The sequence below is a fragment of the Pan paniscus genome, chromosome X, assembly GCF_029289425.2.
Source record: "Pan paniscus chromosome X, NHGRI_mPanPan1-v2.0_pri, whole genome shotgun sequence".
Classification (NCBI taxonomy): domain Eukaryota; kingdom Metazoa; phylum Chordata; class Mammalia; order Primates; family Hominidae; genus Pan; species Pan paniscus.
The window spans coordinates 149,567,099-149,590,455 of NC_073272.2; the positions used below are offsets into that span (position 1 = coordinate 149,567,099).

At 51.7% G+C, this 23,357-nt stretch overlaps 1 pseudogene; it reads left to right on the forward strand.

The window, feature by feature from the left end:
• The first annotated feature begins 11,073 nt into the window (after positions 1-11,073).
• Positions 11,074-22,527, forward strand: LOC129395292 (small ribosomal subunit protein uS5-like; annotated as a pseudogene).
• The last annotated feature ends 830 nt before the right edge of the window (positions 22,528-23,357 follow it).

Genomic DNA, 23,357 nt, shown 5'->3' on the forward strand with positions numbered 1-23,357 from the left:
GATACAGCATTGAACAAATTCCCTGCTTCTGTGGAGCTTATATTCTAGCGGGAGGGGAGGGGCAGGCACACAATGAACTGCGGAACAAAGTTACAGGTGAAGTAGGTTTTATGGTGACAAACGCTATGGAAACAAACTGAATCGAGAGAGCTAAATAAGGAGTGCTGGCAATTGGGTGGAAGGAGGGATTGCAATTTTTACAATGGTATTCATAGAAGGCCTCACAGAAGAGATATCTCGAGAGAGAACCGAGGATGTCTGGGAAGGAATGCTAACAGTATTATAAGAGCAATCGTCTAGAAGAGAACAAAGACATGCAGTCGCTCGGGGCCTTGGAACAGAGTGTAGAAGGCAGGGTCTAGAGACACTGGTCTGGTGAGCCAGGTGAAGGGTATTCCCTGATCCTCTGAGCCATGGACTGCCTCAGAGCCAGGTCAGCTGCACTGTACCATGAACTGGCTTCTTGGATCCAGGTTTCTATTCCAGGTTACTGACTTGACCTGAGGATTGGGTACAGAATACAGGTCTAGGTGTCCAGAAACCTTTCTCTCGGGATAAAGGGGATGGAAGGCACCATTGGCATTGAACAGGCAAGGCTGTTGGCCTGCTGCTGTGGCACTGCTGCGGTGGGCAGGACAATGGTGCATGTGTAAAGACTGGGTGCAGAACAAAGCAGAAGGCTGTCTGGTGACACCTAGTGCTCATTCCAGAGTAGACTCTGTGTCTTCAATGAGGGGCCAGATGTCTTAATCCAGGACTGGATTTCCTATCTTTCAAAGTTCACCTCAGGTGGAGGCCAGAAGCAGGTTTGGCTTTTTGTTGGGGGGAAAGGTACACATAGGAGGCTCTTTGTGCTTCCTACTGTACTCCAGCAGGAGGCATACAACTTCTGGCTGTTCAACCCTTGATCATATTGGCTCTGATCAGTGGGCTCAGGTGGAGAGGTGGAGACAGCCTTGTTCCTCCATTGCAGAGTGCGTCATCAACCTTTCAACAATGTTTCATCCATTGATTAGCATGGATTGCATCAGTTGCATTGCTGGATATTGCAAATACTTGTTTTCCTTTTCTCTCATATGTTGCATTTTCCTCAGCTGGAATTCTCCAGTAAGGAAGAAACTTTCCTCATCAACTGTAGCTACTGTGTCATCCTGAAATACAGTTAGTACAGGAAATGCAGGATAAATGTTTTATTCTCTCTCTTGCAGAGCCAATTCTCAATGTGAGGGGTGGTTATTCTTGTTCCTTCCAATGGGGTCCAACAAGTCATTCTTTATTAATGACTTTTTATTTTAGAAAATGTTTAGGCTTACAGAATTATTGCAGAGATAGTACAGAGAATTCTCATATACCCCACACCCAGTTTTCCCTATTACCATCCTCTTATATTAGCATTACACATTTGCCACAATTAATAAAACGGAAGACAAAAACAAGGACACTAGAGGAATCTGAAGCCTCTGGTATCTATAGCTATAAGAAATAAAGCCCAACTCCTAGCCAAATTGACATACATCCTCACTGTAGAGATCTAATTGCCTCTGTTCCTATGACCTCATACAACACGTTCACTCTCAACAAAAGGATTGCAAGGGACACACGCAAAAGAGTAGGAAAATACATAGTCTGAAGAGACAAGACAATCAACAGAACTGGACTCTAATATGACTCAGATATTGGAATTAGGAGGCAGATAATTTAAAATAACTATTTTTAAAAATTTAAGAGGCTTTAATGGAAAAAGTAGGCAACATGGAAAAACAGATAGGTAATGCAGGAAGAGAAGTATTGCGCTCAGCAAAATCCGGAGTATGGGAAACTGGACAGAACACAAGGCATGTCTTCATTTTCAACAAATGAGTTTCAAAAAAAGGTAATGTGGGGGAATCTATAAATTACTTAAGGTGGCTATTAAGAACATAAACACAATGTATAGATCATATTTGCAAACCGATTCAAAGAAACTGCATTTTAACAGGAGCATATGTCCACCAGATACATGTGACAAATAAGTGAACATTTCATTATATTAATGACTTGCTTACATGTTTAGGAAAGATAATAATGTTGGCTTTATGTTTTATAAGAGAATAGTTATCTTTAGAAATGCACTCTGATGTATTTGGAGATGAGATCACATGGTGTCTTGGATTTGCTCCACATTATTTCAGTTTCTGCTATGCGGAGTAGGTACGGGTATAACTAGAACCAGATTGGCCATGAGTTGAAGATTATTGATACTGAAAGTCTGGTATATTAGATTAATTATAGTATTTACCCTATTATTAGGTGTATTTGAAAATGCTTGTAATGAAAATATTTTTGAAATAAATATGATATTTAATTTGAAATCCTAAGTGAAATGGATAATATTTTAGGAAAATAAGTACATGAACAAATTGATACAAAAAGAAATTCAAATCTTTAACCAAACAATAAAAAGTGAAACTAATCTAAGCTCAAGCCATCCTCAAATGTGGACAAGGCAGCTTCGGAGGCCAATTCTACAATGTTATCAGGTAAAGCTCAAAGCCACCTTAAGTAAACTCTTCCAAGGCATACGAAAAGTTGGGCAATTATTCAAATTATTTTCCCAAGCTAACCATTCTTCATTCAGGTACCAGAGGAGGACAGCACCGTGAAAACACTTGAGCCAAACTTCACTCACACAGAGGCAAATATATTAATTAAATTAGTAGCATATTCAACATAGAAGTGAATTAACGGATTGTGTCCAAGGAACAAAAACATGATTTAATATAAAACAATTTTCAGTTGTGATTTCCTACGTTATCGAATTAAGATGAAAAAATTGATCATTTTAGTAGGTATAAAAAAGCTTCTGGATGAAATTCTATACAAGTTAATGGTCAAAACATTTAGCAAAATAAGTTTAGCAGCGTATTTTGTTTTCCTGAGATCAATGGACAACATACTTAAGTATGAAATGTTAGAAGAATTCTTGTCATGGACATATGCTATAACCTCTATCTTTGGAAACTGCATGTAACATAAGGCAGGAGATATGGATATCAAAAGAAATCAGTATGAATATTGAACAGAAAGAGTTAATATTTGGTATGACAATATGATTATCTAGAAAATTCAAAGAAATGTGCACACGGAATAGTCAAATAACAGACTTCAGAAAAATAGTATACAGAAGATTACTACAGTAAAATCAAAATCCTTGCAACCCAATGAAATAACCACTCAGAACAAGTAATAGAAAATACCCCATTCACAATGGCAACAAAATCTAGAAATTATCCAATGGAGACAGACAAAGCATACAAGATCTTTATGGAAACAACTATGCAAATACTGATAGATTCGGGTCAAAAACTTCCCAGATAAATAGAGCCATATTCCATATCCCTTAATAGGGAACAGGCTATTGAAAAGATGTCAATTTTTCTTTATCCAAGATGTACAGACATAACGCTTAAAATTTAGCTGCCAACATGAACGTCAAGCTTGGGCCTCTGTCCTTCACTCCCAAAACGAACCCTGGAAAACTATAGAAGGAAGAATAAAATAACAAACAAACAGTATAAACAACAAAATCTAAACAACAAAACATGAGAAAGCTCTGAGGGAGAATGAAGACTGTATTTAACTGGTACCTTTAATCGAAGTGGCCAGAGTGGCAGGGAAGTTATAGGGGGTCCATAGCTGGCATAGAAGGAAGATGACAGGATGTGTAGAAGGAAATGTTTAAACTTTTGCTCCTATTCCATTGTGAAAATGTCAGGCGGCACCTGAGACCACAAGTGCCAGTAGTCTGGTTTGATTGAAGCAGTAATAGCTCCAGTCTGTGCTAATAACCACCTAAAACCACATTAATAGGTGAATTGGCTTAATTGAACATAAATAATGGATTACAAATAGAGTGTTGAGCATAGAATGAAACAGGCATAATGAGGTTAAGTATGATTTCTGATGCTGAATGAAAGTTTAAAAATGAAAATCACTGCACTGAGCTATGAAATGTTAGATAATTCCAATGGCAGAACTCCTTAGATTTCTAGCTGCTGGTCAGCCTACTCAATGTAAAAATAAATATTTTAGGGTAGAAGGTTTGCAAATTCAACCTCTGGCTGGGGAAGAGCTGCCCTGGGAAGGTGCATGTCTTCTCCCAGAGGCCACTACAATCACAGTTCCTGCAGCCCCCCAAGGGAGCACCTGGCCTGGGACCCGCAGCCATTCTCTGCAAGGGGTGCAGCTGGGCAAAGGCTCAGAGGTGACAGAAACAGAGCATCTGCCACCCATCACTGCATCGAAAGAGCCAGGAGTCAGGAGGAGGATCCTCCTGAGTGAGGACTGAAGGTCCACCCTCCCCACATAGAGGGGCCACAGAATCCAACTCAGCCCCTCCTGTCATTCCCTGGAAGACCCTGGCAATGTTGTCGTCCCGACCACACCCCTCTCCCGACTGCCACCTCATGGGACTCACAGTCAGAGACTTGGTCTGAGGGGAGCAGAGAATGGGGGTCCAGGATCTGCCAGCCATCAAGGTCAGGACCCCGAGGGATGACTGAGGGTCCTCCACCCCCATTCCCAAACCCACCACCACCAAGACCTAAGCCCTGGGGTCCCACCCCAATCCCTCCCCCTACCGCCCCAATTCCTCCCCCTAAACCCCCACACCCCACATCTTAACAACCACCCCCACCCAAATCCAGGCAGAACCCGTTTCTGCCCATGCTGTCAACCCAGGGAAGCCCCAGGTTGGGGCTTCTAAGGTTATTCTTCACCTTAGAAGGAATATCTGGACAGGCCCCACACCACTGGACCCCTAGAAATTTTACTGAGGTAGGGCCGGGCGCAGTGGCTCACGCCTGTAATCCCAGCACTTTGGGAGGCCGAGGCAGGCGGATCACGAGGTCAGGAGATCGAGACCATCCTGGCTAACACGGTGAAACCCCGTTTCTACTAAAAATACAAAGAATTAGCCGGGCGTGGTGGCGGGCGCCTGTAGTCCCAGATACTTGGGAGGCTGAGGCGGGAGAATGGTGTGAACCCGGGAGGCGGAACTTGCAGTGAGCCGAGATTGCACCACTGCACTCCAGCCTGGGGGACAGAGCGAGACTCCATCCAAAATAAAAATAAGTAAAGATAAAAAAATAATAATAATAAAGAAAATAAAATCTAAAAATAAAAAAATAATAACACAATAACAAACTGTGACAATAACATCAGCTGGGACTTGCTGTGCACCCCGCGCTATTCTCTGGTTTTCAGAGGATGACCACGAGGCTTGATGTGAGGCCAGACCCTCTTGGGACTCCTCGGCGCGGCCGGTGCAAGCCCGCCCTGGTGTCCAGCAGCCCCCACGCCCTGCACAGGGAGCTCAGGGCTTCCTGGCCTCCGTTTCCCAGCGGACTCGCCTGCGGTGTGGTTAGGCGGCTGGAGGGAGGTGGAGGAACGGCATTCCAGGTGGGAGGCTGCAGGAGTGTGGGTTGCAGGGGCGCGGGGGTAGACCCAGAGGGGTTCACGGTGGGGGGCATGGGAAGGTGGAAAGGGGCTGCGGACCGAGCCACGACACGAATGCCGGTGGACCCTGCAGCTGACCGCCCGCGGGTGAGGCTGGAAGTCAGTTAACATTTTACTGGGTTTGATTCTGCCCTTTGCATGTGGAATGGGTGTGCCCCACCGCTGCCCGTCCCACCCCAACCCTGAACATCAGGCTTCCCGTGGGGCCCAGCCACGGAACATTCCAGGCCTGGAGCGGCCATCTCATTTGCATGCCGCAAGGTTGTGGCTCAGGCGGCTTCTCCTGGGGGACTGGTGGTCCCAGGCAGGGGGCCGGGCTGGGGGCTGCTCCGCTGAACCACGTCCCAGATCCAGGCCACAAAGGCGGACACCTGCGTGTACACGTCGGGGGTCTTGGGGTCGCCGCACCAGAGGCCCGAGAAGGAAACGAGGCCGTGAGCCCGGTTCCTGCACACCAGGGGCCCCCCAGAGTCGGCCTGGAGTGAAAGGAGAGGTGAGGTCAGGGCCTCTGGGAGCTGCTGCAGGCACATCTCACCACCGCCCTCCCTGCCTCAGAACCCTCTGTGGCTCCCTACTGCTCTCCAAGGAAAAAGTAAATTCATTTCTCCCCTCCAGGCCCTGAGGACCCAGCCCCCACCCACTTCTCTGCCTTCCCCGCTGAGCCTCCTCAGTGCTCCACGGCCTTTGTATAGCCTGGAGACCTGTTCCTGCCCTGTGCTGGATGCTGCCTGTGTAAACATTCGAGTCTGCAGTGTTTTGGGCAGTGCACAACCCACACAGCTGTACGCGGCAGCCCTCTACTAACAGGTCTCTCTGCCTTGCGTCTGTTTCCTCAGATCTTCTAAGGATTCCTTCAAGTCTCAGCTCAAAGGTGCTCTCCTTGGAGAGGGCTCCCCGTATACTCACCCTAAAATCCCTCTTCCTACCCTCCTAACTGCCATCTAGAATCCGCTCTGATACCATCAACTGGATACTATTAGTGTGGCAGTTTTACAGATGGAGAAAAAGAGGCCCAGAGAAATCAAGTGACTTTTCCAAGGTCACGCATCGGGAAAGTGGACAGTCTCATTTCTCCTGGACTCGGGCTGCTGGGCTAAGTGTGTGTCCTGAACCAAGTCGCTCTCTTGCCTGCGGTAAAAGACCCTCCAGGGCCAGTGTCTCCCTTGGCACCTGGGGATTCGTTTATCTGGCAAGGTTTTAGGAGTGGGAGCTGCTTCCTCTCAATCTGTTACTACCCTCTACTGAATACTGCTTGTATAAATACACAAGTGCGTGGCTCTTTGTGCAGTGCGCAACCTGCACAGCAGAACATGGCAGCCCTGCATGACCCTTGCCAACTCCCTGCCTTTCCTGGGCCTCAGCTTCTCCATCTGGTCCAACATCAATGGGACTCAGTTCCCAAGGCCCTTCCTGGCCCTGACCCTCTCTGTGGGCCTTGGTTTCCCCACACAGTAAGTGGGTGGAGCAGGGAGGGGATCTTACCGAGCAGAAGCCCCGTCTGTGGCTGTCCCCACTGCGGGTGCAGAGCATGGTAAGGGTCAGGTGGCCCTTCCAGGAGCTGTTGCAGATGTCCGGGTCCAGCACTCGGACCTTGGCCTCCATCAGTCCAGGCGGCAGCTCCTCAAAGTCAGACACGAAGCCCCAGCCAGCCACCCGGCACCGTGTCCCGGCTGTGGGGGGCCTGGCCCTTCTCCCTGGCAGCCTCAGCAGCCCCACTGCAGGGCCCAGGACAGCAGAGCCGTTCAGCTGCAGGGAGAGCATGAGTTCAGGCCACTGGGCTCCCTCCCCACCCCCGCTCCTGCCTCAGTTTATCCATGGGACCCCTGGTCCTGCCCTTGTGAAGCAAAATCAATGGCGGCCACCATGAGGCCGGGTCAAGAGGCCCCGTTCCTTCTGCCAACACAGGCCCCTACCCCTCAGGCCTCCAGGGTCACCGTCAGCTGCCCAAAGGGTCTTTCTTTTCTTTTCTTTTTTTTGAGACGGAGTCTCGCTCTGTCGCCCAGGCTGGAGTGCAGTGGCGCAATCTTGGCTCACTGCAACCTCCACCTCCCAGGTTCAACCGATTTCTCCTGCCTCAGCCTCCCAAGCAGCTGGGATTACAGGTGTGCACCACCACACCTGGCTAATTTTGGTATTTTAGTAGAGACGGGGTTTCACCCTGTTGGCCAGGCTGTTCTCAAACTCCTGACCTCAGGTGATCCACCCACCTCAGCCTCCCAAAGTGCTGGGATTACAGAGTGAGCCGCCGCGCCCAGCCTCAAAGAGTCTTTCAAACTCCATCTCCTTCCTTGCTCTAAGCCCTCCCACGGCTCCCCATTGCCCTCAGGACAAAACCTCTTTGCTCACCAGCCAGGGCCTCCGAGGGCTCTCCAGCCTCAGCCTCCCCTCTGGCCAGGCAGGATGAATTTACAGCTACTCCCTGGGCCTGCCACACACCCCCCCTCACACCGGACACTCAGCCTGGAACACTTTTCTTATTCAACCATCTCAGCATGGATGCCACCTCTTCCAGGAAGTCTTCCCAGACTCCCAGGCTGGCACGTGAGTCTTCTCTGGGCTCCCTGCAGCCTGTCGAGGCCGGTTTACGAAGTGAAGACTGAGTGACACCCTGGGCTCTGTGTGGCCCAGCACCGGGCCTCTGGCCCTGGCCCTGGCACTTGGCACACAGCTGATGCTCAGTTAATGGGCCTGGGAAGGACGGCTCCAATCCCTGTCTCTGGTTCTCTGATTTGTGTGTCTTGGGTGCATTCCTGACATTCTTGATATCTTGCTCAGCCTCAGTTTCCCCATCTGTGCGATGGCCTCTGGGTGAACCAGCACTGGTTCCAGGCTTCAGGGTTTCAGAGATGAGAAAAATTCACCCAAAAGCTTTGGCTACTGGCACTTGCTCCTCCTCCTTTTTTTTTTTTTTCAGAGTCTTGCTCTGTCGTCCAGGCTGGAATGCAGTGGCGCAATCTCGGCTCACGGCAACCTCTGCCTCCCGGGTTCAAGCGATTCTCCTGCCTCAGCCTCTGGAATTTAATTTTGGGACGCTGGGTAGAAGCGTCAGGGAAGGGGGTCGTCCCTCAAGCAGGAGGGGGCCAGGCGGGTCTGCATGGATGCACCACGTGTGGGAGGAGCAGCTTCCCACCCAGAGAACTCCACCCAGGGACTTTTTTTTTTTTTTTTTCAGATAGAGTCTCACTCTGTCACCCACGCTGGAGTGCAGTGGCACGATCTCGGCTCACGGCAATCTCTGCCTCCCGGGTTCAAGTGATTCTCCTGCCTCAGCCTCCCGAGTAGCTGGGATGACTGGCACCCACCACCAGGCTCAGCTAATTTTTTTATTTTTAGTAGAGATGGGGTTTCACCACGTTGGCCAGTCTGGTTTCGAACTCCTGACCTCAAATGATCTACCCGCCTCGGCCTCCCAAAGTGCTGGGGTTACAGGTGTGAGCCACCACGCCCAGCCCCACACAGGGACTTTAAGCGTCTCCTCCACACAGGGCAGGGGCCCGAGAGGCACATTCATTCCATTTCAGCATAAACTTTGAGCGCCTGCTGTGTGCCACAAATGGCCATAAAGGTGACAAAAAATCCCTACCCGTTAGGTTCAGAGGAAGCGGGAATGAGGAAGCGGGTGGTCCAGGGGTTAGCAGGTGACAAACAGGTGACGACGGGGCCGGAAGGGTGGTCCAGGGGTTAGCAGCAGATGACAGGGCCGTAAGGGTGGTCCAGGGGTTAGCAGGAGATGACAGGGCCAGAAGGGTGGTCCAGGGGTTAGCAGGAGACGACGGGGCCGGAAGGGTGGTCCAGGGGTTAGCAGGAGATGACGGGCCCGGAAGGGTGGTCCAGGGGTTAGCAGGAGACGACGGGGCCAGAAGGGTGGTCCAGGGGTTAGCCGGAGACGACGGGGCCAGAAGAGTGGTCCAGGGGTTAGCCGGAGACGACTGGGTGGGAAGGGTGTTCCAGGGGTTAGCAGGTGACGACGGGGCCGGGAGGGTGGTCCAGCGGTTAGCAGGAGACGACGGGGCCGGAAGGGTGGTCCAGGGGTTAGCAGGAGACGACGGGGCCGGAAGGGTGGTCCAGGGGTTAGCAGGAGACGACGGGGCCGGAAGGGTGGTCCAGGGGTTAGCAGGAGACGACGGGGCAGGAAGGGTGGTCCAGGGATTAGCAGGTGACGACAGGGCCGGAAGGGTGGTCCAGGGGTTAGCAGGTGACGACAGTGCCGGAAGGGTGGTCCAGGGGTTAGCAGGTGACGACGGGGCCGGAAGGGTGGTCCAGGGGTTAGCAGGTGACAACGGGGCCGGAAGGGTGGTCCAGGGGTTAGCTGGAGACGACGGGGCCGGAAGGGTGGTCCAGGGGTTAGCAGGTGACGACGGGGCCGGAAGGGTGGTCCAGGGGTTACCAGGTGACGACGGGGCCGGAAGGGTGGTCCAGGGGTTAGCAGGTGACGACGGGGCTGGAAGGGTGGTCCAGGGGTTAGCAGGTGATGACGGGGCCGGAAGGGTGGTCCAGGGGTTAGCAGGAGACGACGGGGCCGGGAGGGTGGTCCAGGGGTTAGCAGGAGACGACGGAGCCGGAAGGGTGGTCCAGGGGTTAGGAGGAGACGACGGGACGGGAAGGGTGGTCCAGGGGTTAGCTAGAGACGACGGGGCCGGAAGGGTGGTACAGGGGTTAGCCGGAGACGACGGGGCCGGAAGGGTGGTCCAGGGGTTAGCCGGAGACGACCGGGCCGGAAGAGTGGTCCACGGGATAATAGGTGACGACGGGGTCGGAAGGGTGGTCCAGGGGTTAGCCGGAGACGACAGGGCCGGAAGGGTGGTCCATGGGTTACCGGAGACGACGGGGCCGGAAGGGTGGTCCAGGGGTTAGCAGGAGACGACGGGGCCGGAAGGGTGGTCCAGGGGTTAGCAGAAGACGACGGGGCCGGAAGGGTGGTCCAGGGGTTAGCAGGAGACGACGGGGCCGGAAGGGTGGTCCAGGGGTTAGCAGGAGACGATGGGGCCGGAAAGGTGTTCCAGGAGTTAGCCGGAGACGACGGGGCCGGAAGGGTGGTCCAGGGTTTAGCAGGTGAGGACGGGGCCGGAAGGGTGGTCCAGGGGTTAGCAGGAGACGACGGGGCCGGAAGGGTGGTCCAGGGGTTGGCTGGAGATGACGGGGCCAGAACAGGGTTGCAGGGAGGGGGGATGTGGTCCAGGGCGGCCTCCTGGGAAGGTATCATTTGAGCAAAGACTTGACAGGCGTGAGGGGAAAGGCTCGCGGTGTCTGGGGAACTGGTGCACTGGGTACAGCTGGTGCGGAGCTCGGAGCGGACTGTGCTGGGGATGGGGTGGCCCAGCCGGGAGGTCTGTTGGCCTCGAGTCAGAAAGGTGACAGGCATGGATTAGCAGGGCCTGTGGGCACCAGGAGGATTTGTCCTGCAGGAGGTGGGAGCCACTGGGAGGTCCAGGGCAGAGGAGGAATGGGACCTGACGTCCAACTGTCTTTAAAACCTAAGTCAGGCCAGGCGCAGCAGCTCAGGTTTGTAATCCCAGCACTTTGCGGGGCTGAGGCAGGAGGATTGCCTCAGTCCAGGAGGTCAAGACCAGCCTGGGCAACATGGTGAAACCCCGTCTCTACTAAAAATATAAAAATTCGCCCGGCGCAGTGGTACACGCCCGTGATCCCAGCACTTTGGGAGACCAAGGTGGGCGGATCACTTGAGGACCGGAGTTAAGACCAGCCTGGCCAACATGGTGAAATCCCATCTCTCCTAAAAATACAAAAATTAGCCAGGTGTGGTGGTGGGCGCCTGTGATCCCAGCTACTCGGGAGGCCGAGGCAGGAGAATGACTTGAACCCGGGAGATGGATGTTGCAGTGAGCCCTGACTGTGCCACTGCACTCCAGCCCCGGCGCCAAAGTGAGACTCTGTCTCAAAAAATAGGCCAGGATTGGGAGGCAGAGGCGGGCGGATCACGAGGTCAAGAGATCGAGACCATCCTGGCCAACATGGTGAAACCCCATCTCTACTAAAAATACAAAAATTAGCTGGGCGTGGTGGCGGGTGCCTGTAATCCCAGCTACTCGGGAGGCTGAGGCAGGAGAATCGCTTGAACCTGGGAGGCAGAGGCTGCAGTGAGCCGAGATCGTGCTACTGCACTCCAGCCTGGGGGACACAAGGAGATACTGTCTGAAAAAAAAAAAAATAGCCCAGGGTTGCTTCTCCTGGGAAACACTAAACGGCGGATGACGCTGGTGCAGTGGGGCGGCCCTGGGATGGGGAACGGCGCTGGCTTCCCCCGAGGCTTCGGCACTGGCTTCCGGGCTGGGGCCGCGGAGCTCACAGAGGCAAGACAGAGGATAAGGAGTAGACGCCTGTCACCAAGCTGGGCCGCCTGGTCCAGGACATAAAGATCATGTCCCTGGAGGAGGTCTGTCTCTTCTCCCTGCCCATCAAGGAATCTGAGATCATTGACCTTTTCCTGAGGGCCTCTCTCTGAAGGACGAGGTTTTGGAGATTATGCCGGTGCAGAAGCAGATCCGCACCGGCCAGCGCACCAGGTTCGAGGCGTCTGTTCCCACCGGGGACTACAATGGCCACGTCGCTCTGGGTGTTGAGTGCTCCAAGGAGGTAGCCACTGCCATCTGTGGGGCCGTCATCCTGGCCAAGCTCTCCGTTGTCCCCATGCACAGAGGCTACTGGGGGAACAAGATCGGCAAGCCCTACACCGTCCCTGGCAAGGTGACAGGCCGCTGCGGCTCTGCGCTGATGTGTCTGATCCCCGTGCCCGGGGCGCTGGCATCGTCTGGGCACCTGTGCCCAAGAAGCTGCTCATGATGGCTGGTATCGGTGACTGCTACACCTTAGCCAGGGCCTGCACTGCCACCCTGGGCCACTTTGCCAAGGCCGCCTCTGATATCCTCTCTAAGACCTACAGCTGCCTGACCCCTGACCTCTGTATTCCCCAAGTCTCTCTTTCAGGTATTCACTGGCCATCTTGTGAAGACTCACGCCAGAGTCTCCGTGCAGACGCCCGGCTCCAGCTGTGGTTACAACATAGGGTTTTATACACGAAAAATAAAGTGAATTAAGCCTGGAAAAAAAAAATGGCCAGGCACGACGGCTCACGCCTGTAATCCCAACACTTTGGGAGGCTGAGGTGGGTGGATCACTGGGTCAGGAGTTCGAGACCAGCCTGGCCAACATAGTGAAACCCCATCTCTACTAAAAACACAAAAAACTAGCCAGGTCTGGTGGCGAGTGCCTGTAATCCCAGCTACTTGGGTGGCTGAGGCAGGAGAATCACTTGAGCCTGGGAGGCGGAGGTTACAGTGAGCCGAGATGGCGCCATCGCACTCCAGCCCCGGTGACAGTTCGAGATTCTGACTCAAAAAAAAAAAAAAGAAAAGAAAAGAAAAGTAGGCCGGGCTCGGTGGCTCACGCTTGTAATCCCAGCCCTTTGGGAGGCCGAGGCAGGTGGATCATTTGAAGTCAGGAGCTTGAGACCAGCCTGGCCAACATGGTGAAACCCCGTCTCTACTAAAATACAAAAATTAGAGGGGCTTGGTGGCGGGCACCTGTAATCCCATGTACTGGAGAGGCTGAGGCAGGAGAATCACTTGAACCCGGGAGGTTGAGGTTGCAGTGAGCCGAGATGGCGCCATTGCCCTCCAGCCCGAGCGACAGAGCGAGAGACTGTCTCAAAAACTAAACATATGTCAGATCCACCCCCGGGGCCACCCCACCCCCGGGGCTCACCCGCAGCAGGCAGATGTCGTTGGCGTGGGTCATGGGGTGGTAGTCGGGGTGCGTGGTGAGAGCATCGATGCCAAACACCTGCTGGGTGGGCTCCGTGGTACTCAGGACGTGGGCGCCCAGCACCACCAGGCCAGTGCGGAGGTCTCTGCAGGGAGGAGGTGGTGGGTGAGACGGGGGTGAGGGCTGCCCGTCCTGGGCCTCGGTCCACTCATCTATGAAACGGAGGCCCAGGCCGGGCACGGTGGCTCACGCCTGTAATCCCAGCACTTTGGGAAGGTGAGGAGGGTGGATCACCTGAGGTCGGGAGTTCAAGACCAGCCTGATTAACATGGAGAAACCCCGTCTCTACTAAAAATACAAAATTAGCTGGGTGTGGTGGCACATGCCTGTCATCCCAGCTACTCGGGAGGCTGAGGCGGGAGAATTGCTTGAGCCCGGGAGGCGGAGGTTGCAGTGAGCTGAGATTGCACCATTGCACTCCAGCCTGAGCGACAGAACAAGACTCCGTCTCAAAAAAACAAAAAAAATCAATTACTTTTGCATCAACTTAATATTCTTTTTCTTTTTTCTTTCTTTTTTTTTTTTTTTGAGACAGAGTCTCACTCTGTCCCCTAGGCCAGAGTGCAATCGAGGCTTACTGCAACCTCTGCCTCCTGGGTTCCGGTGATTCTCCTGCCTCAGCCCTCCAAGCAGCTAAGACTACAGGCGTGCGCCACCACTCCCAGCTAATTTTTGTATTTTCAGTAGAGATGGGATTTCACCATGTTGGCCAGGCTGGTCTCGATCTCCTGACCTGAAGTGATCCACCCACCTCGGCCTCCCAAAGTGCTGGGATGACAGGAATAAGCCACCGTGCCCAGCCACCAATTTAATATTATGATAAGAAATTAATAATTATGTTTATTATTATTCCTACCTCCAATATAGAATTAACTGCAATAGTTGTGGTATTAATTTGAATCATTATTATAAAAACATATTTAGAATGAAGATAATACTTATTATATTTATTATAAGTTCTACTTCAATTATAATATTAACTACAGTAATTTCAATATTCTCCTTTTTTTATTTAATTTTTTTTTTTGAGACGGAGTCTCGCTCTGTCACCCAGGCAAGATTGCAGTGGTGCAATCTTGGCTCTCTGCAAGCTCCACCTCCCGGGTTCACGCCATTCTCCTGCCTCAGCCTCCTGAATAGCTGGGACTACAGGCGCCCGCCACCATATCCGGCTAATTTTTTGTGTTTTTTTTTAGTAGAGATGGGGTTTCACTGTGTTAGCCAGGACAGTCTCGATCTCCTGACCTCATGATCCGCCTGCCTCGGCCTCCCAAAGTGCTGGGATTACAGGCGTGAGCCAACGCACCCGGCTTTATTTTTTTATTTTTTTTTTTGAGACAAGGTCTCACTCTGTCACCCAGGCCGCAGTGGTGTGATCACAGCTCACTGCAGCCTCGACCTCCCAGGCCCAAGCGATCCTCCCACAGCAGCCTTTCAAGTAGCTGGGACCACAGAAGCACAGCTCCGGTGCGGAGGACTCTGCGGGGAGGAGGGGTGGGTGAGATGCGGGTGACGGCTGCCCGTCTGGGCCTCAGTCCACTCATCTATGAAACGGAGGCCCAGTAATCCATTTAATGCTCACGCCGGCCCCGTGATAATATTAGGTTGGTGCAAAAGTAATTGCACGAAAAAAATTAAATGGCAAAAACCACAATTAACTTTTTTTTTTTTCCGACAGAATCTCACTCTTTCCCCTAGGCTGGAGTGCACTGGTGCCATCTCGGCTCACTGCCACCTCCACCTCCTGGGTTCAAGTGATTCTCCTACCTCAGCCTCCCGAGTAGCTGGGGATACGTACAGCCACTCGCTACCATGCCCAACTAATTTTCGTTGTTGTTTTTTTTTTTTTTTTGAGACAGAGTCTCGCTCTGTCCCCCAGGCTGGAGTGCAGTGGCGCGATCTCGGCTCACTGAAAGCGCCGCCTCCCAGGTTCACGCCATTCTCCTGCCTCAGCCTCCTCAGTAGCTGGGACTACAGGCGCCTGCCACCACATCTGGCTAATTTTTTTGTATTTTTAGTAGAGATGGAGTTTCACTGTATTAGCTAGGATGGTCTCGATCTCCTGACCTCGAGATCCTCCTGCCTTGGCCTCCCAAAGTGCTGGGATTACAGGCATGAGCCACCGCACCCAGCCTAATTTTCGTATTTTTAGTAGAGACAGAGTTTCACCATGTTGGCCAGGCTGGTCTCATACTCCTGACCTCAAACAATCCACCGTGTCCCAACGTGAGGGGGACTGCAGGCTGGCGGGGGAGCTGGGGACACTGCAGCCCAGGACCAACCTATCCCGTGCCTGGTGGGGGCTCCTGCAGGAGGGGACCCACCCACCTTGGCCCCAATATACATTTTAATAGTTATTATAACAATATGTTTAAAACGAGGCAGGGCATGGCGGCTCACACCTGCAATCCCAGCACTTTGGGAGGCAGAGGCGGGTGGATCATTTGAAGTCAGGAGTTCAAGACCAGCCTGGCCAACATGGTGAAATCCAGTCTCTACTAAAAATACAAAAATTCGCCGGGCATGGTGGCAGGTGCCTGTCATCCCAGCTGCTCGGGAAGCTGAGGCAGGAGAATCGCTTGAGCCCGGGAGGTGGAGGTTGCAGTGAGCCGAGATTGCACCTTGCACTCCAGCCTGGGGAACCGAGACTGCCTCAAAAAAAAAAAAAAAAAAAAAAAAAAAACAAGAACACAGTGACAGTTACAGTAACAGAATATGTACTTGTTGCGCCTGTTGCTTCTTCTGTGCTTCTTTTGCCTCCCTGCCTTCTCCTCCTGTTTTCCCTTTGTTGCCCCTTAAATCCAGCCCCTGCTGAGACTCCCCCTCCTGCAGGAGCCACGGCGCCCCCAGTTCCCCCGCCAGCCTGGAGTCCCCCTCATGTCGGGATACGGTGTCCAGAAGGAAGGGGCCCGACAGGTGAGCTCACATGTGGCTGAAGCAGTGGGCAGCCGAGACCACCCAGCGGGCTCGCAGCAGGAAGCCTCCACAGTGATGTTGGCCCCCGAAGCGCACGGATGCCATGTAGGGCCTGGAGTGGGGGGTCACCTCGTGGCCCCCGATGATCTGGGCCCCCCAGGAGCCTGCTGGAGGGACGGCCTGAGTCAGGGACGAGGCGGGAGGAAGGGATGACGGGGCTGGGGTCAGGGCAGGGGGAGAAGTAGCGGCCGAGACAGAGACGGGGGGTGAGATTAGAGACGGAGAGACCCAGAGAGCTGGAGACAGAGCCCAGACGAGCCCCCCAGATGCGCTGGGAGGGGCTCCCGAGCCCGGGAGATCCAGGGCTGGGCTGGGCAGAGACCCCGGGCCTGATGTGCATCCATTTCCAGCAGAGGCAGCTACAGGGGCTCGGTGGATGGAGAAGGTGGAGCTCTCCCCAGGTCCTCCCGGGACTGGGAGTTCCTGGGTGTGACCCCCGTACGGGGACTTGGTGGGGGCCTGGGTGGGGATCCCGGGGGGCTCCTCACCGGGGGGCTTCACGGGCAGCATCAGGGCGGTGGCCACGGTCAGCAGCGGACGTCCCCAGCCCCTCAACCCGAGCCCCATGGCAGACGCAGGCTGGCGTCTCCCTGCAGAGGTCTTCGGGCCGTGGCTCCCACCCTCAGCCAACGGCCGGAAAGGGGGAGCCTGGCTGTGGCCTGTGGTCGGGAGGCCCCACCAGCAACGCCTGGAGCCCAGGCGGGCGTTTCTGAGAAATCGATGGTCTCAGGTGGTGGCTGGTAATAATCATGTTGATAATAATCATTGTCCCCTAGTCCAGAAACAGGGAGAGGAGGAGACAGCTCTGGGGCTGCAAGTGACCTCGGGAAGGCAATTGACCCTTCTGTGCCTCAGTTTACCCAGCCTCCACGTGGCCCAGCATGTGTGGGGAGCTTTCCGAGGAACCGAGGTCACAGCGGCACTCGAGACCCGCAGCTCCCCTCCGGCCCCCACCCCGCAAACCCCAGTCTTCCCATCTCCAAACCCAGTGCCGACCTCAGGGCTGTGGGGACAGCGAGGAAGGCCGGTCTCCTGGGAAGCTCTGATGATTTCTGCCTTTATTTTATTTTTATTTTTATAGGTGGGGTTTTGCTATGTTGCCCAGGCTGGTCTCGAACTCCTGGGCTCCAGCGATCCTCCCTCCTCGGCCTTCCAAAGTGCTGAGATCACAGAAGAGAGCCACTGCACCTGGCAGATTTCTGCCTTTATTCAGCAGTTATTGAGTGCCTAGTGTATACCAGACCTCATGCTAGGAGGTGAGGATGCAGCAGTGACCGCAACCCAGCCTGTAGCACTGACGTTCTGTGGGGTCCGGAGTCCAGTGGGACATGGCTGTACCTGGGGGTCTTCACCATTTTTTTCTTTTCTTTTTTTTTTTTTTTTGAGTTGGAGTCTTGCTCTTGTTGCCCAGGCTAGAGTGGAATGGCACCATCTCGGCTCACCGCAACCTCTACCTCCCGGGTTCGAGTGATTCTCCTTCCTCAGCCTCCCGAGTAACTGGAAATACAGGCGCCCGCCACCACGCCCCGCTAATTTTGTTTCTGTATTTTTAGTAGAGACGGGGTTTCACCATATTAGCCAGGATGGTCTCGATCTCCTGACCTCAAGATCCGCCCGCCTCGGCCTCCCAAAGTGCTGGGATTACAGGCATGAGCCACGGTGCCCGGCCTTTTTTTTTTTTTTTTTGAGAAGGAATCTTCCAGTGACGACGGGGCCGGAAGGGTGGTCCAGGGGTTAGCAGGAGACGACGGGGCCGGAAGGGTGGTCCATGGGTTAGCAGGAAACGACGGGGCCGGAAGGGAGCTCCAGGTGTTAGCCAGAGACGACGGGGCCTAAAGGCTGGTCCAGGGGTTAGCAGGAGATGACGGGGCCGGAAGGGTGGTCCAGGGGTTAGCAGGAGACGACGGGGCCGGAAGGGTGGTCCAGGGGTTAGCAGGAGACGACGGGGCCGGAAGCGTGGTCCAGGGGTTAGCCGGAGATGACGGGGCCAGAACAGGGTTGCAGGGAGGGGGGATGTGGTCCAGGGCGGCCTCCTGGGAAGGTATCATTTGAGCAAAGACTTGACAGGCGTGAGGGGAAAGGCTCGCGGTGTCTGGGGAACTGGTGCACTGGGTACAGCTGGTGCGGAGCTCGGAGCGGAGACTGTGCTGGGGATGGGGTGGCCCAGCCGGGAGGTCTGTTGGCCTCGAGTCAGAAAGGTGACAGGCATGGATTAGCAGGGCCTGTGGGCACCAGGAGGATTTGTCCTGCAGGAGGTGGGAGCCACTGGGGGGTCCAGGGCAGAGGAGGAATGGGACCTGACGTCCAACTGTCTTTAAAACCTAAGTCAGGCCAGGCGCAGCAGCTCAGTTTTGTAATCCCAGCACTTTGCGGGGCTGAGGCAGGAGGATTGCCTGAGTCCAGGAGGTCAAGACCAGCCTGGGCAACATGGTGAAACCCCGTCTCTACTAAAAATATAAAAATTCGCCCGGTGCAGTGGTACACGCCCGTGATCCCAGCACTTTGGGAGACCAAGGTAGGCGGATCACTTGAGGACCGGAGTTAAGACCAGCCTGGCCAACATGGTGAAATCCCATCTCTCCTAAAAATACAAAAATTAGCCAGGTGTGGTGGTGGGCGCCTGTGATCCCAGCTACTCGGGAGGCCGAGGCAGGAGAATGGCTTGAACCCGGGAGATGGATGTTGCAGTGAGCCCTGACTGTGCCACTGCACTCCAGCCCCGGCGTCAAAGTGAGACTCTGTCTCAAAAAATAGGCCAGGGTTGGGAGGCAGAGGCGGGCGGATCACGAGGTCAAGAGATCGAGACCATCCTGGCCAACATGGTGAAACCCCGTCTCTACTAAAAATAGAAAAAAATTAGCCAGGCGTGGTGGCGGGCGCCTGTAGTCCCAGCTACTCGGGAGGCTGAGGCAGGAGAATGGCGTGAACCCAGGAGGCGGAGCTTGCAGTGAGCTGAGATCGGGCCACTGCACTCCAGCCTGGGCAAAAGAGCAAGACTCCGTCTCAAAAAAAAAAAAAAAAAAATACAAAAATTAGCTGGGCGTGGTGGCGGGTGCCTGTAATCCCAGCTACTCGGGAGGCTGAGGCAGGAGAATCGCTTGAACCTGGGAGGCAGAGGCTGCAGTGAGCCGAGATCGTGCTACTGCACTCCAGCCTGGGGGACACAAGGAGATACTGTCTGAAAAAAAAAAAATAGCCCAGGGCTGCTTCCCCTGGGAAACACTAAAGGGCGGATGACGCTGGTGCAGTGGGGCGGCCCTGGGATGGGGAACGGCGCTGGCTTCCCCCGAGGCTTCGGCACTGGCTTCCGGGCTGGGGCCGCGGAGCTCACAGAGGCAAGACAGAGGATAAGGAGTAGACGCCTGTCACCAAGCTGGGCCGCCTGGTCCAGGACATAAAGATCATGTCCCTGGAGGAGGTCTGTCTCTTCTCCCTGCCCATCAAGGAATCTGAGATCATTGACCTTTTCCTGAGGGCCTCTCTCTGAAGGACGAGGTTTTGGAGATTATGCCGGTGCAGAAGTGCCCTTGATAGTTGTGGAGGTGACACATACTACCAAGGAGTCCTACGGGTTTGCAGTTTAGAGGGTGCTCATTAGTGTCTGGTGGACAGGATTTACGTTTGGCTTTTATGTCTGTACTGGATCCGGTGGGGTTTTTTACTTCCTTCCTTGATTCCCCCACTATGCCCCCACTTTTTCTTTCTTGTTTTCCTTCCTTCCTACTTTCCTTTCCTCTCCTTTTTTCTTTCTCTCTTTCTCTCTCTCTTTGCTTCCTTCTTTCCTTCCTTCCTTCCATCTCTCTCTCTCTGCTTCCTTCCTTCCTTCCTTCCTTCCTTCCTTCCTTCCTTCCTTCCGTCTCTCTCTCTCTTTCCCTCCCTTCCTTCCTTCTCCTTTCTTTTGGAGTCAAAAATTAATTTAAAAGATGTCATGTCATGTTTTAACTTAGGAAGCAGCCTTTTCTGGTCACTTGGGGTGTTCATCTTAGAACACATGCTATCATCGACGAACTTCTTTGACTGATCAGAGGAAATAGATTCAAGTTCTTACCGTAGACACAACTGGGCACAGACATCAAAAGAGCTCTGAAATCAGGGCGTGCAGAGAGCCCCAACACCCACACACCAGAACCCAGAGGTATCCCTGCCTGTGATTTTTAATTTGACAGTAGCTGGCAGAGTCCTGGGAGACGTGGGAAGAGGCCATAAGAGAATGCAGACATGGGAATGGATTAATCCAGAGTCCAGCCATGGTCTGCAGGTGGATCTCCCTGTCTCGGCCTGCTCACTTACAAATGGGTGCTCATTTACAAATCGGTGTGAATCACATTTCATCATTTGTGAGCTCCTTAGTTTCCAAGAAGTACAATTTTCTCATGTGTTTCTTGGACTTTATGCATATGCCTCCAGAGTTTGAATCATGCAGAGATGCTGCCACTTAAAAACCTCTTTCCTACAAACTTACACCCCTCCGATCGTGGTTTTCCTGTGAATCTCAGCCGGGCACGATGGCTGACGTCTGTCATCCCAGCACTTTGGGAGACTGAGGCAGGTGGATCACGAGGTCAGGAGTTCAAGACCAGCCTGGCCAAGATGGTGAAATCCTGTCTCTACTAAAAATACAAAAAATAGCCGGGCACGTTGGCAGGCACCTGTAATCCCAGCTACTTGGGAGGCTGAGGCAGGAGAATCGCTTGAACTCAGGGGGCAGAGGTTGCAGTGAGTCGAGATCACGCCACTGCACTCCAGGCTGGGTGACAGAGTGAGACTCCATCTCCAAAAAAAAAAAAAAAAAAAATACTGTTAGAAGAATGGAAAAAACTATATAGATGGAGAGAAAATATTAGTAATCTGATATCTGATAAAGAACTCATATGCTGAATAAATACCAAACATTTAACATTCAACCTTTGAAAACAAAGAATCCAACTAAAGATGTAAATGATTTGAAGACATTCACCAGTGAAGACACGCAGAAATACACATACATTCACCAATGAAGATACACACATGAAAAGATGATCACCATAATTATTCACTAATAATGCAAATGTCAACAGCACTAAGATTCCTCTACCCACCTATTACAATGGATAGAATTCAAATACCTGAGAATATCAAATTCTGGAGAGGATGTGGGATTCTCATTCATAGCTGGTAGACAAGAAAAATGTTTCATTCACTCTAGAAGGCCTTTTGGCCCTTTCTTATGTAGTAAAACATAGACTTACCTTTAGATCCATCAGTCGTACTACTAGGTTTTACCTAAGTGAATTGGAAACTGGTTCTCACATGGAAAATCGTGTACACGAATGTATATAGTAGTTTATTCATAATCACCAACCAAGATGTCCTTGAAGAGGTGAATGGATAAAACCAATGGTACTTCCACAAACTGAAAGTGTATTCAAAGTTCAATCTACCCTCAAATATTCCAGGACAGGAAATTTTGGAAGCCAGTTCAGCCAAGTGGCAAGGGAAAATGAATCACCATCTTATCTCAACTCTTCCAATGCATCCAAAATGGGCAATTGTTTAACTCATTCTCCCAGGCTCGCTCTCCTAGATTCATAAACAGATGAAGGCACCCGAGCACTCATGAAAAGAATTTGTGAGGCAAGTGTTCACACACATCGCAGCAAATGTCATAAACAGATAATCACATATCCAACACAACAGTGGATTAAACGAACAAGCTGCCTGTATGCATGGAATAAAAATAGGATTAAATGTTAGAAAAAAATTCAATTCTAATTCCCTGCATACCAGATAGACTAGAAAAAAACATTCAGTCATGACAATGGGTACAGGAAAAGGCTCTGAAATGAATCTATGTAAGTACAAATTAACAATGTTTAGCAAACTAACATTAAAAGGAACTTCCATTTCCTAAAATCGGCAGCAAGCATACATAAATGTGAAATGTCAGAAGCTCTGCCATTCACGGCAGTGACAAGTCGTTGACATATGCTGTCACCACTACCACCTACATCTGCAGTGAATATCAAAATGAAAAAGAGCCAGAGCTATGGATGTCAAGATGAAAATGAGATATGAAGACTGCAAAGAAATATAGTATTTGTTAACTATATGATTGTCTACATAGAAAATTCAAAGGAATAGACACATTGAATATTCAAATGAATAAAAGACTTCAGAAAACATCATACAGAAGGTCATTGAAGCAAAATCAAGAGCCTTGCCACACAAAAGCAACTTAGTGCATAAAATAGAAAATAGAAAATACACCATTCACAGAAGCATTAAAATCCAAAATGTAAATAAGAAGAGCCTGACAAGACCTTTATGGAAGCAACTGTGCAAAGTTGCTGATAGACTCAGGAAATAATCTCAAGTAAATGGATCTGTATACCATATTCCTTGATGGGGAACAGAATATGGCAAAGATGTAAATGCTACTTAAATTAAATACAGAGTGAGTGCCTTAACTGTCATTGCCAAAGTGACAACCAAGCTCAGGTTGCTGTGCTCTGCTCCCCAAATCAACCCCGGAAAAAATATAGGAGGGAAAAGATTTAAAAAAAAAAAAACCATCAAAACAGAGAAAGCCCTGGGGATGACTGAAGACTGTGCTAAACTGGTACTTGTGTTTTGGGTCCAGGGAGCAGCAGGGAAATCGAGGAGGTCTGTACCCTGCATAGATGGCAGATTACGGGATGGATGGGAGAAAGTGTTTAACATTCCACCCCACATCATCGCGCAATCTGAGGCAGCACCACAAAATCTGATGCCAGTAGCCCTGGAGTAATATCAGGACACCAGGAAATTTGAGTTGATTGAGACACTATGGCTCCAGAGTTCTGCTAACAACCACCTGAAACAAACTTAGTAGGAGAAGATCAGCCTTCCAAAAAATTATTATTTTAATGGAATATAAACAATGAACTAGGAATAGAATAGTAAGTATGTGTGAAGGCCACATACTATGGGTAGATATTAATAAAATATGTGTGCATATATATAGTATAAAGTCTAGAAATACAAGCGAATATGTAGCTAAAGATATATACATGTAAGTATATATAAGATATAAAGATATATATGCGTGTATGTATACATATAAGCATAGATGTATATAATGTCTA